Source organism: Manis javanica, chromosome 7 (genome assembly GCF_040802235.1).
Source record: "Manis javanica isolate MJ-LG chromosome 7, MJ_LKY, whole genome shotgun sequence".
NCBI classification, from domain to species: domain Eukaryota; kingdom Metazoa; phylum Chordata; class Mammalia; order Pholidota; family Manidae; genus Manis; species Manis javanica.
The window spans coordinates 82,869,357-82,884,596 of NC_133162.1; the positions used below are offsets into that span (position 1 = coordinate 82,869,357).

General features: G+C 34.6%; 1 long non-coding RNA gene across 1 annotated transcript; it reads right to left on the reverse strand.

Annotated features, from left to right (window-relative positions):
- Positions 1–3,380: 3,380 nt before the first annotated feature.
- LOC108400738 (uncharacterized) lies at positions 3,381–10,812 on the reverse strand. The gene is made up of 3 exons (XR_005056258.2): positions 10,652–10,812; positions 8,515–8,641; positions 3,381–7,782 (listed from the first exon to the last, which is right to left on the reverse strand). It is a non-coding gene; the product is annotated as an uncharacterized lncRNA (long non-coding RNA).
- Positions 10,813–15,240: the final 4,428 nt, after the last annotated feature.

Here is a 15,240-nt window from a genome sequence, read left to right on the forward strand (position 1 = left end):
CTACATTAATGTTTGTATTTGTATTACTTAGCCTTAAAATTTAATATATACAATAAATATGATTTTTAATTGCAACATCCTTTCCCATTCATAGGTAAATTTTTGTAATTATTCTCTAAGGCATGATCATTTAGATTGCTCTCAGATACGAATTACACATTATCTTTTGACATTTTTGTGCATGAATCTTTCTTGATATCTCTGAATATTGCCTCAGAATAGAGCCCTATAAACGTCATTAGGTCAAAGAACTCTTAACCTCTGCATATGTAGGTAAATTGTAGCCTCCAATCATCTCTCTTTGAGAATGTCCTGCTTCTCACATATTTGAGGAGTTTAAAAAAAATTTTTTTAAATCATGCAAATAGAGGAGTCATAAATTTTTATAGTAATATCGAATTAAACTTACATAATATAATTTCTAAAACTACTTCCCTGAAAGTAAACTTTTCAGATGTTACTAAGTACACTTTTCTATAAAGGTTTAACTAAATACATCTTTGTAAGCTTTTGAAATCTTGGTCTCAGATTTTTTACTGTCTTTTCACCACCCCTTATCTTGATACATCCCATGCACTCAAATCTAAGTCTTTCTTCATGGAGACAGCTGGGACATTGGCCTGGTGGCATGTCTTTTATCTGTCATACCACTCCTACCCTCTTACTTGCTCAACATAGATTCATGGGCAAATATTCTAAGTACTCATCTCCACTGCACTCACACAATGACAACTCAACCCTGAAGAGCACCTCCAGGAAAATGAAGCAGCTGAAAGCAAAAAGCACTGCTCTGCTGAAGTCTCAAAATTCATGACCGCATTTTCTCAAGGGCTTACTCAATGTAGTGTACTGTGGTGTGGCATTCTGACTGGGGTGACAGATTCTGCGTTTATTTAAGAGTTAGCTGAGCAACTTTTATACCATGTTTGCATATCACAAGGGTGATAAAAATAAATTTTTCCATAAAGTTTTATTGTGAGTGTTAAATGAGCTTAATGATGTGAAGCATTTGTAAGTGCTGTGTACAGGCCCACCACTAGCCCCACTGTAGTTATTGTTATTTCTGCATTCTGAACTTTACATGGAATATTATCATTTGTTTTCTTCTTAGATATCCACTTTTACCTTCCACCATTCCTCTCAGCTGATAATTGTGCCATGACAATTTGACAAAAAAAGAAACTGTGGGGAGCTCTTTATATCCCCACCTCCAAATATATCAACTCAACTCCCACTCAAAACAAAATGGATGCAGGCAGGGGAAGGCACAGGGATGTGAATGTGTCAGCAAAGAAACAGCTGTCGGGCTCCACACAATAAAAGATATACTGATATACCCTGTACTTCAGCTCTTCCTGAATCTATTTACCACAGTCACTGCAGACCAAGTGTTATAAACAGAGATAGAATCCCTAAATTGAGAAAAGAGAGATTTTAAATAATAACATGAATGCAAACGGCATCAAAGGAAAATCAGTTCCATTTATCAAAGGCAAAAACTTCAGCAAACAGTAAAATACCCCAAAGTAAACAGAAAAATATAATCTAAAATAATTTAAATGTATGCCTCCTGAATTATGTGGAAGTACCTGATCCACAAGTTATTTGTGAAATTTTGGAAATTAAAATATGATGGGTGAAACAAATGAATCCATAAATGAATAACTTATGGTCAAAAGTGAGTGAGTAGTTAAAATATTAAATGAAAAAATCATCTCAGAATACAAAATTTTAATATAATGATATTAAAAAGTGATGGCCCTCATGGGAAATTTTTAAAAAATATTCTGAATAGATTTAGGCCTTTAATTATCCATATCACAGTGGTTTTAGAATAGGAGAAAAGAGATGATAAAACAAAATGAAAAATTTAGAAAAGACAATAAAAATAATTTTTTAAAGAGATAAAAGACTCGCTGATTTCTAATTGAGCAGGTGGTGGAAAGGATGACTAAGAAAAAAGTCTTGAAATTACAATCCATTCCATCTTAACACATGGATATGAAATGTTCATAATGCTTTGAATTTCATTCTAAATATCTGCTGGATTTCCACATGAAATATTTGCAGTATATTTTCTCATCCTCCTTGTCTTCCTCCTCCTATTCTCCTTCCTCTTAGTCACGGTGCTGAGCGTTTCATAACCAGAACTCATTTGCCTTAGAATACCTTTTATGTATAGTTTCATTCTGTATGTCATTTACCTTAGAATACTTTCTATACATAAGTTCCATTCTAGATGCCAGAAATCAGAAGTTGAATTAAACCAAATTAACTAACTTTGGGACTGGTTAATTGCCATATGTCTATAATATCCTGCTGAGTCCATACACTTATAGGTAAACCCCTTTCATGGATCAGCGAAGTCATCCTGTTGAGCAGCAATATGTGAATAACTTGTCTGTGTTACAAAATGTCATAAATAGAGTATAGTATAGAGCAATAGAACATCCAAACCGTTATAGTCTTCTGGTAATTATGTCCATTACTTTTCTCACATAGAAATAAACTGTCACTTCTCTGAAATCCCTTAACAATGTATATGTTCCTCTCTAGTGGCATGTAACTATCAGTTTGTACTTTTAGTAAAGGCATGCATATACATATATATATATACACATTTAGATTATAAACATCAGAAGAGGCTTTCCTATAGACTCCCCAGAGCTCTAAGCACACTCATAGACTTCATTTTCCTGAGCTGTAAAGCAGGTTTACTATCAGCATATCCTGTGGAGAAAAGTTGTAAGAAATAAAAAAGTTAACAGACATAAAGCCCTTAGAATATGGCCTATTCCCTAAATATATACTAATATGAGTTAAATAATTAGCCATTTTACAGCCATGCCATGAGTAAAAAATAAGAAGAAATTATTATGTACTAATGGCTTAGGACATCAAGTCTTTAAATAATGAAGGATACAAGGGGGATAATTGCAAGACAGTCTATATTGATCATCCATAATTAAAAATTACTTGTAGATTCAAACTCTTACTTAGGGATACTGGTAATGCATGGTAGAAAGCAGGAAGAATTTTAACCTGTGCTTTTATATTCCATGAAATACTATTCCTGGTATACTCAGAGTTAGAGAAACTATATGAAGAATTTGATCATCACAGGGACTCAGCCATTTAATAAAAAGTAGCTAGCACTTTGTTTTTTAATATTATTTATTCCTAAATTTGACATGTAAAGGATCCTCAAGAACATTTGTTTAAAAATTAAGAAATCACTACCTTCCACTGAAAAAATATCCATAGATTAAGTGGCATTGGGTTAAAGTGTAAAAGAAGATATTTAATTTCATGCATTTCAGTTATTTAAGCTTCTTAAGTTTATAAAAAACATTAAACAAAAATTCTCCCACATATTGTTTATTAATTATACCCAGTATAATGTCATCCCCTTTTCATAGCATATAATTTTCCATTAAGGACATAATTTTGCATTAGGAACAGTGGTAGGGTGTGCATTTCCACTTAGTGGAGAAGAGTCAGGTGAGCTGCTGATTTTCAGAAGGATTCCTCAAAATCCATCTGTGGAAATAAACACTCTAAGAGTGAATATTAGTCGTATCTTTTTGACCAACGTCATTTTCATTCTAGCTCAAGATAAGACACAAAGTAATTATCTATCTATGCATTTGGTATTGTTCTTGCATTCATCTTCACAAATGGATTTATTGAGAACAAGGCATCTCATGTAATACAGTTTGACATAGGAATGGACAAAGTTTGGACTTTTGCCCCAGAATATCCCTAAAGACTTTCCTTGTCATTGACTTGCATGCAGTTAACACTTCTGTCAATAGCCTTATGTTTGTAAGCCTAATACTGAAAGCAAAGTTGCTTTTTGACTTTTAGCAAATTTTGCTCTCATCATAATGCTTTGGATTTTTAAAAACTTATTCTTTCATTAGGGAGCAAATAATTGGTTTAATTTGCAAAACAGATCTGAATCAGCCCCTGAACAGTCTCTCTTTAACTTATCTGGTGCTGCTTTGTTCCTGTGAAGAGTCACTCCTTTCTTAAACTTGTTTTCTTTATCTTGACTACCATCTCAGAGTCATATCAGAAGAATTACTGTTCACAAAATGATGAACAAAAATGGTGACAACCCTGAAAGAATGTTGGATGCCTGAATGTCTCCTGTCACTTCCTAAATGTCTCAGTCCAATGGCCAATCTTTAAATCTTGATTCAGAAAATTACGTTACTACAGCCATTGAGCTATGGCCATATGAGAGATTACATACAAGTAATGAAAACCACAAGCTTCCAGTTTATATATTTATATAGCCTATGTGTCTTCAGTTTATATATTTATATTGCATATATAAATATAAATGTATAAAATTTATATAGCATATATTTAGCAGGGTGAAATATATGCTAAAGCCATGACTGGGCTGGGTGAAACATGATTCTGACATCACCTGTACATACTTATTGGTTCCTTTCCATGTGACCATATCTCTTTTCCCTCCCATTCTTGATACCAAGTGCTTCTAGTAGCCCAGAGCCTTCAAGATCTCTGTCAATTTTCCTGAGGGGCACATCTAATACAGCATTTCGATGACAAACTACAGCCAACTATAGGCAGAGTTTCCTTCACTGTTCTTCATGGCTCTGGGATTTCAAATGAATGGACTTATTTTAAAACATGTAAATCAATAGGAGATATTGAATTATATATTTTCTCCAAGAAAGCACATGCATATATGAACTGGTCTTCAAGCATTCAAATCAATTTAATATTAAACAAGAGATAGTTTTAGTAAAAGTGGAAAGCTCATGATATTAAGATTAGGAGGTTTCTGAGGATTTGGTGCTATCTAGTAACATCATGACACCCTGTCCTGGTCACATTCTCTTGTACTGATCTCAGAGGTGATGAAGAATGAAGCCAGCAGACAACAGTAGGGAGCAACCAGCAAAGTTTAATAAAAAAGTAAAAGTAGAAAAGTTCCCCCTAATTTGGAGGGGCCAGCAAAGATGTTAACAAAAAGTGAAAAGAAATACTCCCTCTAATCAGCAGGGGCTCCAAGAGAGGATGACACAGGAGCTGCAGTATCTAGGGTTCATAAGCTTCTTGAAAGGAGTAAGTCCTTGGAAGTGGCTGGGAGTTGTTGCTGGGGCCTGTTGCTAGGGCTGAGATGAGATTAGGAAACTCCCTTTTCCTCAAGATGAATTTTTGCAGATGTCCAGGATGAGGCTTCTTGTTTACTCTGAAGCCTTGACCCTAGTACCCCTCTGCTGTGCCTTACCAGGACCTTGAGCTCTACCTGCCTAAGTCCAGGCAGGGCCTTGAGTTCTATCTAACGCCTGCCTCATTCTAGCACAAGACAGTCATTTCTCTGGCCATGAATCCAAAAGGAAGTTCTTCGTACTTTGTTGAAACAAAATTGTAAGATTGACTCTTAACTAAAACTAGGTGCTGTGGCTAAATCCTGATATTTGATGTTCATTTCAGTGTATGGTGACTCGGACCTAAGGATGCACTCCCTGATTTGTAAGCCACTTTAAAAGGCCTGGTATGGCTTTGTCAACTCAGACCACTCTCTAAATTTTAAATGTACTTCAGCATTATCTTCATGCCCTAAGGAATATTTTCCCTCACTCATTTTTTTTTTCAATGAATAATAGTTAAATTTCCTTTTTGGGAAAAATTATGCAGCTTTGCCAAGTTGCAGTTATTTGAAAATAGTTGCTGTTCTGAATGATCAGGGTTGTTGGTGTGTGTATGTGTGTGTATGTTTTCATCTGCAGAGTGATATGTTGAAGTAGCTGATCCCAAAGACCCTTCCACCTTTATGGTTCTGTTTGTTTTCACTATCTACCTGACCACCACTTCAAGGAGGTGATGTACATAAACTCAAATTAACACCTAGTTTTATAATTGTTCTAGCATTATGCAAGTGTAGTCCTCTGATATTTGATTAATTGATAAGAAAGAAATATGAAGAGAGATAGTGTGATGTGGTGTAGAGACGTTATTTGGGCTAACATTCTAATTCCTTTTAAGGAACGTTAAGTCACTTAAGCAATCTTGTCATCTGCAAATGGAGATAACATTATCTATCCAAAGATATTTCAGAGTAAAGTGAAACAAGGGAGAATGTTAAAATGTTTGCAGAATTATAGAGCTGTATAATGCTAACTATTCATTGAAACATACTGCTTTGTTTAAACTTCTCTGTTGGGAGTTCAGAGGGTGATTGGGTTGCTTATAAAGTGAATAAACCTGGTAAACATCAGGAAAATGAGCTAAGAAAAAGGAAGAATTCATACAATAAATAAGACCAATATGACTATATTGTGTAAAAGAATGCCAAGTTGTCAGTGATGTTTATAAAAAATAGTTTTGTGTTATATAAATGGATACAAAGTTGGTAAATTAGTTCAAGGTCAAGGTGAAGGTATAGGGAAAATCAACCACACTGCATTACTCTGTCCATATTAAACTTGAATATGAGTTACCAGTATAATTTATTGATATGACAATACCAGGAAACTGTCTGAATACACTAAGCAATTGTGTTTCTGTAGAGATTTTTAAAATTATACAATATCAAGTTTTATATAAAAAATTAAATAGGAAATATTCTCATATTCACATTTCTGACTAAAGCTTTTATATATATGTAGAAATACTCCCACTAATCAGCAGGGGCTCCAAGAGGGATGACACTGGGGCTGCAGTGTCTAGGGTTCATAAGCTTCTTGAAAGGAGTAAGTCCTTGGAAGTGTCTGGGAGTTGTTGCTGGGGCCTGTTGCTAGGGCTGAGATGAAATTAGTAACTCCCATTAAAAAAATGACAAAGGATATAATCCAAAAGAGTGGAAGGTGAATACAAATTTTTTAAGCCAATCTAAGATGCTGTGGTAAGAGGATAGTAGTGCTGAAGACTTCAGGCCCCACAGCTTCCTACTTGAATGCCTTAGTCATATTTTCAGTTATCAACTTTCTCTGGATTTTTATTCTGGGAATTATTTATATGGGCTGTTCTACCCCATTTTGCTATCACCTTACTGGGAGCCAGACCATAAACATTCAAGCACATGCTATTTGTCATTGAAAAAGGACATACAAATTAGAAAAGTCTTGCAGAATCAGATGGAAGGACACTCAAGAATTAAAAAAGAAGAAATGGTCATTTTTAACAAAAGAATTTACCTAAACTATCTACTTTCTTAACCTTTCTTTCAAGAAACCAAAGTTCATGTTTTTGCTCAGGACGTGTTCCAAAATATTTTGCCAGTTAATTGTTGCTTTACTTCAAAGTCTGTCATCAAAATTGAAACTGTTGTACTGTTAGGCTTCAGTCCACAAAGGCTATTCAAAGACATTTAAAGGAACCCTGTCTTTAGTCATTGGACCTGAAGTCCTGCTTGGAATTATTTTCATTCTTTATTTTTATGATAAATTATCCTCCTCTTGGTGTGTAGATATCAGTTGGATCATAAGCAGTAGATAGACAAATGACACATCTTTGGAAACAGAAATACATGGCAATTTGTTGACATAAATATGTATCACCTTACACAGAGGAAGAGTAGAATTAAAGGCAGAGAATGGAATGCAATGTCAAAGGAAGGCCTGGACATCCATTCATCTTGGTCACTCTTCAGAAGTGCTGGATTTCCATTGACTGCTTATGTATTTGGCACTGTATTTCAGAATCTGGCTAATGGAGAAGGGCTGGATCAAAGAGGAGAGACACAGGTAGAGAAACTTGTTGCTGTGATTCTTTGAGCATGCTTTCCTCACCCTCACACCACTGCAAAGAAATAAATGCACATATTTATTTATTTATTTACTTACTTATTTACTTTTGCTGATTTTAGCAAAGGCAAATGTGTAAGACAGGAACAAGATTTTATCAATGCATTTGTTAGAGTATTTGTGATTTGCTGCTACTATCCATTTACGTTTTTATGATAACAGCACACATTTTTATTTTATAAGACTTTCTTTCCCACAGTTTATTCCATGGTATATGAGTCTATGAATTCAACCCATAGATCCAGAACTAGGCATTTACTGAAACTTCTGATCCCTTGGCCAAATTAATCAGTTCAGAGATGTACATTATCAGATTTCAAATTGGCTACATGTAAACATATTACCTACCTGCAGAACTAAACCCCCATGGAAACTGAGAATACTATTTTCCAACATTGGCATTTACATCAAACTGTTACACTAGAATGGTCTTATCCAGTGCAAAAATAACTTTATGGCTAGACAAAACCATTATCTTTGTGTTCAACATAGGTTTGAAGAAATTCAAGTTTCATGGCTTAGTAAATATAACAAACTTGCTTATAAATGAAGAATAATCAATGGAAGGTGCCCATAAATAGAAAAAATAAAGAGAATGCAGCACCTCTATCCAAGATTTGCTTTGCTTTTCAAAAACTTACAGATTTAACTCTTAAAAAATTAGGTTTTTAAATACAATTTCTAGTTTTTATAAAATAAACTTTAGTCTTTTTATATTTCAACTTACTTTATTTTTTCTGAGCTAATGAAAGGTTAAGTCATCAATGCATAAGTAACTATTAAAATGCAAAGATGATTTCCAGGGAGATGATTTCCAGCTCTCAAGGAGGTCAGCTTTCCATGTGCCTTTATTCCTGTGCAAGCAAAGGATACAGGAAGAAAGTGACAAAATGTTCTTTTTCTTTTTTCCAAACCAATTTGCTCAAGCTCACACTACAACACACATGAGCATACACATAATTTTCCCACAACATTTGCAGAAGTAATTCTCTTGGTGACAAAGTTAATGGAAGTATAATATAGTGGCTGCTGGTTGAAAATCAGAAGTGCTCCCAGATGAATAATGATGTAAACGTTCAAAACTACATTTTATTTTTAACCTATTTTTTCCCCAAACATGACATTTTCTTGCCAGTATTTAAGATATTTCACTACAAGGTTTTTAGTGTACTTAAAAGGCATCATATTTAAACACAGGGTTCTTAACCCTAACCTGTTAACTTCTTAGCTGAAAAATCATCAGCAGGCCTTTCTTGACAGATAAGAAAAAGCAAGGAACTGCGGGGCTTCTCATCTTGCTCCATGTTTCACTTTAAGAGGGAGTTCATTGCCTCCTAGGCGATGGGCAGTCTGCTACGGGCCGTGACTAAGAGTGATGACTAAGGTCTTTGCTGCCTTATCTCACCAAGCAGCTCCTTCTTTACTCACTCTCTCCCTCCTTGTCATTCTGTGTCTGTCACTTCCTCTGCTTCTGGCTCTCTCTAGGTCCACTTTCTTCCTTTCTCCCCATCTCTCTTACACCCAGTTTCTCATCTTTGTCTGGGTGCTATAGTAATGTTCACTGTGTTTCTGCTAGCCATGGTAGCAGATCTTGGTGTTTGAAGGTAAGCATAAGAGCCAACAATTTGGAAAGGAGATTTCAGTTTGCCAACTTCTTTTCAAACATCAAAAAGATGATAATCATGGTTTGCATCAAGTTTTTACAGTTCCAGATTTCCTGGCCATTAAACTCCACAAAGATTAATAACTGAGAGTATCTGAAATATGACAGGTTAATACATGAAGAATGAATAGGAGATTTATAAGGAAGAAGTTTATTTGCTTCTCAATATTGGGTACAGTTGGCTCCAAATATTCTAACTGAAGAACAGATGCCCAAGAAAGTATCAGGCTACACTCTCAGAAATTCATATATGCTATGATTTAAAGAGAAAACAAATGCTAAAGGGAAAAATATTTCTAATACAATATGGGAGAGGCAGTTCTTACAAAAATAAGGTTCTTAATGAAGCCCTCTGTCAATGCAGGAATTGTGGATTTCATAAATGATATTTCAGCAACACAGGAAATGCACTGAAGTGTGTGATATATATTTCAAGTTTCAGTGCTATATATTGAAAGACATTTAAAATTATATTCTTCATACTCTCTTTTGAATCTATTTTCATCAGTATCAATGTTGGAAATTATTTTCATGGATTACATTAATTCCCCAAATGGATTAAAGGGGAAAAAAATCATTTAAGGTCTACCTTACAGAAATTCAAACTTTGGAAGGTTTTTGCAAAGTAAGGAAGTTATGAAATGTTTGATGTGAAAATGGTTTTAAACAACTCAGCATGAAATTGACTTATGAGGTCTTTTGGTCTTAGTAACTGAATTCGTTCACAAAATTGTCTTCCTTAAGTGCCAAACATTCCACTTCCTATACACCCACTTCCTGAGATAGAGAGAAATGAAAACTAAACAGCCAGCCACACAGTTTAACAATATTTTATCCAAGCATTGTTGTTTATCCAGTTATAACTGACCATTTCACACTTGAATATATTTCATCTGGAGCCAAAAGTATTCAACAGTAAAATGCAATAAATAGCCCTGTAGGAAATGTTCTTAAGGACTCAATCTAGTGACAGGTTGAACACTGCATGGGCATGAATTCAGTCTCTCAATTGCACACTGGTATAGTCAGTAAAATTTCTAATCACAGGTATTTCATTTATTAAGAATTACACATTTTCCCAACTCCTACATTGCCAGAAGGCAAAAATTGGTCCCCACTCTTCTGCATTACACTTCTGCTCAGGCTACACAAGAAAAAAACATCTTATAGAGGCAACAGGAAAACTTAAAGAGGAGCCTACCTCCCTAGGAGAGAGATCTGAGCATGTAGCCATCGACAGCATCTACTCAAGTCCAAGCTTTGGCGAGGCTGTATCATGGTCCTAGATCAAGAGCTTCCAGGGCCTGGAATCAGAGCTGGAGATGCCATGAAGGTTTGCTGTGGGAGGGAGACAACGCAAACAGCTACCTGGAGAGAGGAAAGGAGGAGTTTTGGCACATGTGGAGGAAAGCACAGAAGAGGACACGATATATATGCCTTATAAACTCCCCCCTTAAAAATACAAAAACTGCACATAACTGTCAAGTGACCCTTTTAGTGAAAAAGCTCTATGTATTTATTATGAAATAAGATACAAACAATGTATAAGGAGTTGTTTCAAACAAGGAAATCTGAAGGAAAGGGAGGTTTATCTTTACAAACTCACAGAGACGGGAGTCTCTAAAGAAAATGCTTTGCAGCAATTAAGCAGGAAGGAGTTTTTATAGCTTTTGGGGGATGGAGACATTCTGAGGACAAATTGCAGATGTTTTGGGAATGGAAGCCACCTTTCAGGCATTGTGACATAGCACTTTTCAGCAAAACAGAATGTTGGTTGGCATGAAGGTAAACAAAATGACACTCCTGCTGTCCCTGGAGAAGGACACAGAGTTTTCCTCAGTGACATAACTCTAATGGGAGCCAAGTGATATTTTGCAGCTGTTGTGAATGGAGCTGTGGGTACAAGTCATGAGAACAGAGGGATCCCAGATAGGCAAGAAAACAAATTATATAGCAAAATATAGAACTTCAGGATAAAAGCATACCCCCGTGTTAATAGCTTCCTTGAAAGTTCACTTTCCCGTCACCTCTCACTGCCTCTGGCAGGTAACCACAATTGTTTCCACACTTAGTCAAGGTATAAACTTCAAATAAAATAAGTATCACAACATTTTTTAGTATCCTTTGACCTGTTTTAATTCTTGTATAAAGAGGATAACAGTACATGTAAACTTGAGTAATTGTTTTTTATTTTCAAAAGTATGTTTTTGAGTTTCATTCATGTTGAAGGTGTAGCCCTGAATTCATTCATTTTCCACGTTGGAGAGCTTCCTTAAGGAATATACAACTTGTTTATACATTTGCAAACTGATGGAATATAGACTTTAAAAAATAATTTTGGCAATTACTAGCAAAACTGTAGTGTATATCTGTTGATATATATGTGTGAATTTTTTAATGCTAGTTTAGATTTTTATCTCCAAGGTGGAGATACCAAGTAGACCCCCTCCAGCCATATGTAATGATTTCTGTGGCTATGCAACCTGTCAACACTTAGTACTATCATATGTTTTATTATTTTAAAACCAATATGTACCAACTACTATTTAAGTTAATAATTTCCAGTTTTCTAATCATTACTGAGTTTGAAAATGTTTTCATATGTTTTTTGACTGTTCTGTTGACTGTCTTGTAGATTTGATGCTTATATTTTTTGCCCAGTTTATTACCTGTGGTAGTTCTCAGATATGTTCTGGAAACCATTATCTTGCCTGTTATATGTGTTTTTAAAAATCTTCACTTTCTATAGCATTTGAGTCAACAGTTTTTTCTTTAATTTCAACATAAAAAAATTAACTCATCTTTTGTTTCATGATTATACTTTGCTCACATCATGTAACTTTTTAAAGAAATTATTTTCTAAATCAAAATAAAAGTTCATTACTCTTAACTTATGTCTAAAAATTTTGAAAGGTATATAACTTTCATCCTTGTGTTATATCTCTACTTGCAGAAGATATGCCCCTCTTCAGGATCCAGTATCCTTTTTGATATAATGGTATGAAAAAGTTGTATCTATCACATCACAGCCAGAAGTAAATATTTCCTGGCCAATGACTGTCTGCTTTTTCCTTTACACACACACACATACACACAAGCACACACACATAGACAGAGGCACGCACACACATACATCCACCTGGTGATCCTTTGAGAGACTCTTTCTTGTTCATTACTCCTCTTACACAAGAATGGAAGAATTTTGAATCTTGAAGGCAACCCTTTATTAAAAAATGAGCCCAAACTGTTACCTCTCCCCTAGTTTACAACTTTAGGAGAAGCATCTTTAGCTTGCTTTAGGAAAACACCTTATGATTTCAAATTTATATTATTCTGTAACCTCCCAGTTTTTACCCAGTTTTCCTTTTGTCAGAGAACCAGTTCTATTTTCATGATGAAATCAGAACCAAATCAGACTCAACAGATACTTTTTTCTATTTGTAATGTTTTACCTCTGATTCAGAAAATTAATGGAAGTTCAAACAAAATCTTAATGGTGGTGGGAAGGAGGAAAACATGACCAAGTCATTCTCATTTTTCTGGACAAAGAATTATAAGTAGCTCAAAAAATTTGTAAAAGAAAAGCAATAGTAAATTTTAATACCAGATATGGAATATTTTATTAAACACCAATAATCCATACTGTGCAACCACTCCACAATTGAGAGTGAACTTGAATATGAAAAACTCCTAGGAACAAACAAGTATTTATAGTAAAAGAATATTTTATAATAGTAAAGGCCAACCTCTTATAAGTTGTGTTGTAATAACAACTTGATTAATGATTATTTTATAATGATACTGGGAAAATATTCTCTAGCTCACATGAGTCAAGTCATTTCCAAAGAATTAATAACATTATGAAGAATGAATCAATGATACAACTCAAAGAAAATTATAATGTTTATAAGTTATTTGAATTGGAATGATTTTAAAGAATAAGTTAGTGGGAAGAAAGTGTAAAATTATATATTTAATATGTGAAAATTTGAAAATTTGTGCATAAAAAATATGAATCAACTAAATAGCAACTGAATAAGTTGAAAAATACTTACAAATTTTTTTCAAAGCAATGTATTTCATGTAGAATGTATAATATAAAATTAATAATACTCATAAACTATAATATATAATATAAACATACCCATACATACTATATATATATATATATTTTTTTTTACTTTATACTTACATTTATTCATTCAATATTTATCAGGCACCAAACATTGTTCTACTTGTAGACACTGTCATTAGGTAGCAGTCAAGTACTTTATAGGGTATGAATATATATATATATATATTTTTTTTGATAGGGCATCTCTCATATTTATTGATCAAATGGTTGTTAACAACAATAAAATTCTGTATAGGGGACTCAATGCACAATCATTAATCAACCCCAAGCCTAATTCTCAACAGTCTCCAATCTTCTGAAGCATAACAAACAAGTTCTTACATGGTGAACAAATACTTACATAGTGAATAAGTTCTTACATGGTGAACAGTGCAAGGGCAGTCATCACAGAAACTTTCGGTTTTGAACTATAAACAATCAGGTCAAATATGAATATTCGCTTGATTTTTATACTTGATTTATATGTGAATCCCACATCTCTCCCTTATTATTATTGTTATTATTATTATTATTATTTTTAATAAAATGCTGAAGTGGCAGGTACATGCAAGATAAAGGTAGAAAACATAGTTTAGTGCTGTAAGAGAGCAAATGTAGATGATCAGGTGTGTGCCTATAAACTAAGTATTAATCCGAGCTAGACAAGGGCAACAAAACATCCACGGATGCAGAAGATTTCTCTCAAAACAGGTGTGTGGGGTTCTAAGCCTCACCTCTGTTGATCCCCAATTTCTCACCTGATGGTCCCCCTGTGACTGTGCCTGTCTTAGGTTGTTCCTCCCTTGAGGAATCTTACCCGTCTCTGGCTAAACAGTCATCTACCGGGGCCATACAGGGAAATGTAAAGTTGGTAAGTGAGAGAGAAGCAATATTGTTTCAAAAGGTTAGCTTTTTACTTTTTTGCAGATTTATGCCCTGTGGCTTCTATGCCCAGCATTTGTCTTGAGGTATCTTTACCACTTGGAAGAATTATGATACTCGGTAATTTCGTTATGAGGCATGAATTCTACTTAAGGGTTGTAATTAGGAAGGAAGAAGAAAAGCTATAGAAGTAGCAGACAGAAGAAAACATGGGAAGATTGATTATTTCTTTGACATATCTTCTTATAGATTAACATAAGCATGTATAGGTTTTAAACTATTAATTAAACTGCATACAGACATTAACATAATAGGAATACAGATACATAACAAAAGCACACCTACAATTACCAGCCATCTCCAGTGAAACCAGAAAAACCAGTTAGGCACCCTAGGCATTAGTGAAAACTTATCAGTGATATGATGGATATTGTCTAACTGAATTTGAATAGTTTGAGAAAAATCAGACAAATTAAAACAACACATTTCTGGGAACTGTTCACATCCCATATATTCTTTTAACAGTAAATAGTCTGTAGTCGCAAGATTTTGGAGTGCTGCAACTTGCACTTCTCCTAATTCTTGGTTGAGTTCCGACAGTATAGATCCAGTCAAATTTGTTGTTTTACTGTATGCACAGGCCAGCTTAGATATCTCCTTCTTCATTCCAGTGGTAAGTCCAGGAACTGGTGGGATGAATGCAGCTACAACTGCAACAGTGCCAGGATCTTTGTTGAAGTTCTTAATGTTCATCTTCTGTAATGACTCTTCCAGAGAATATTGATGTTGGGAGT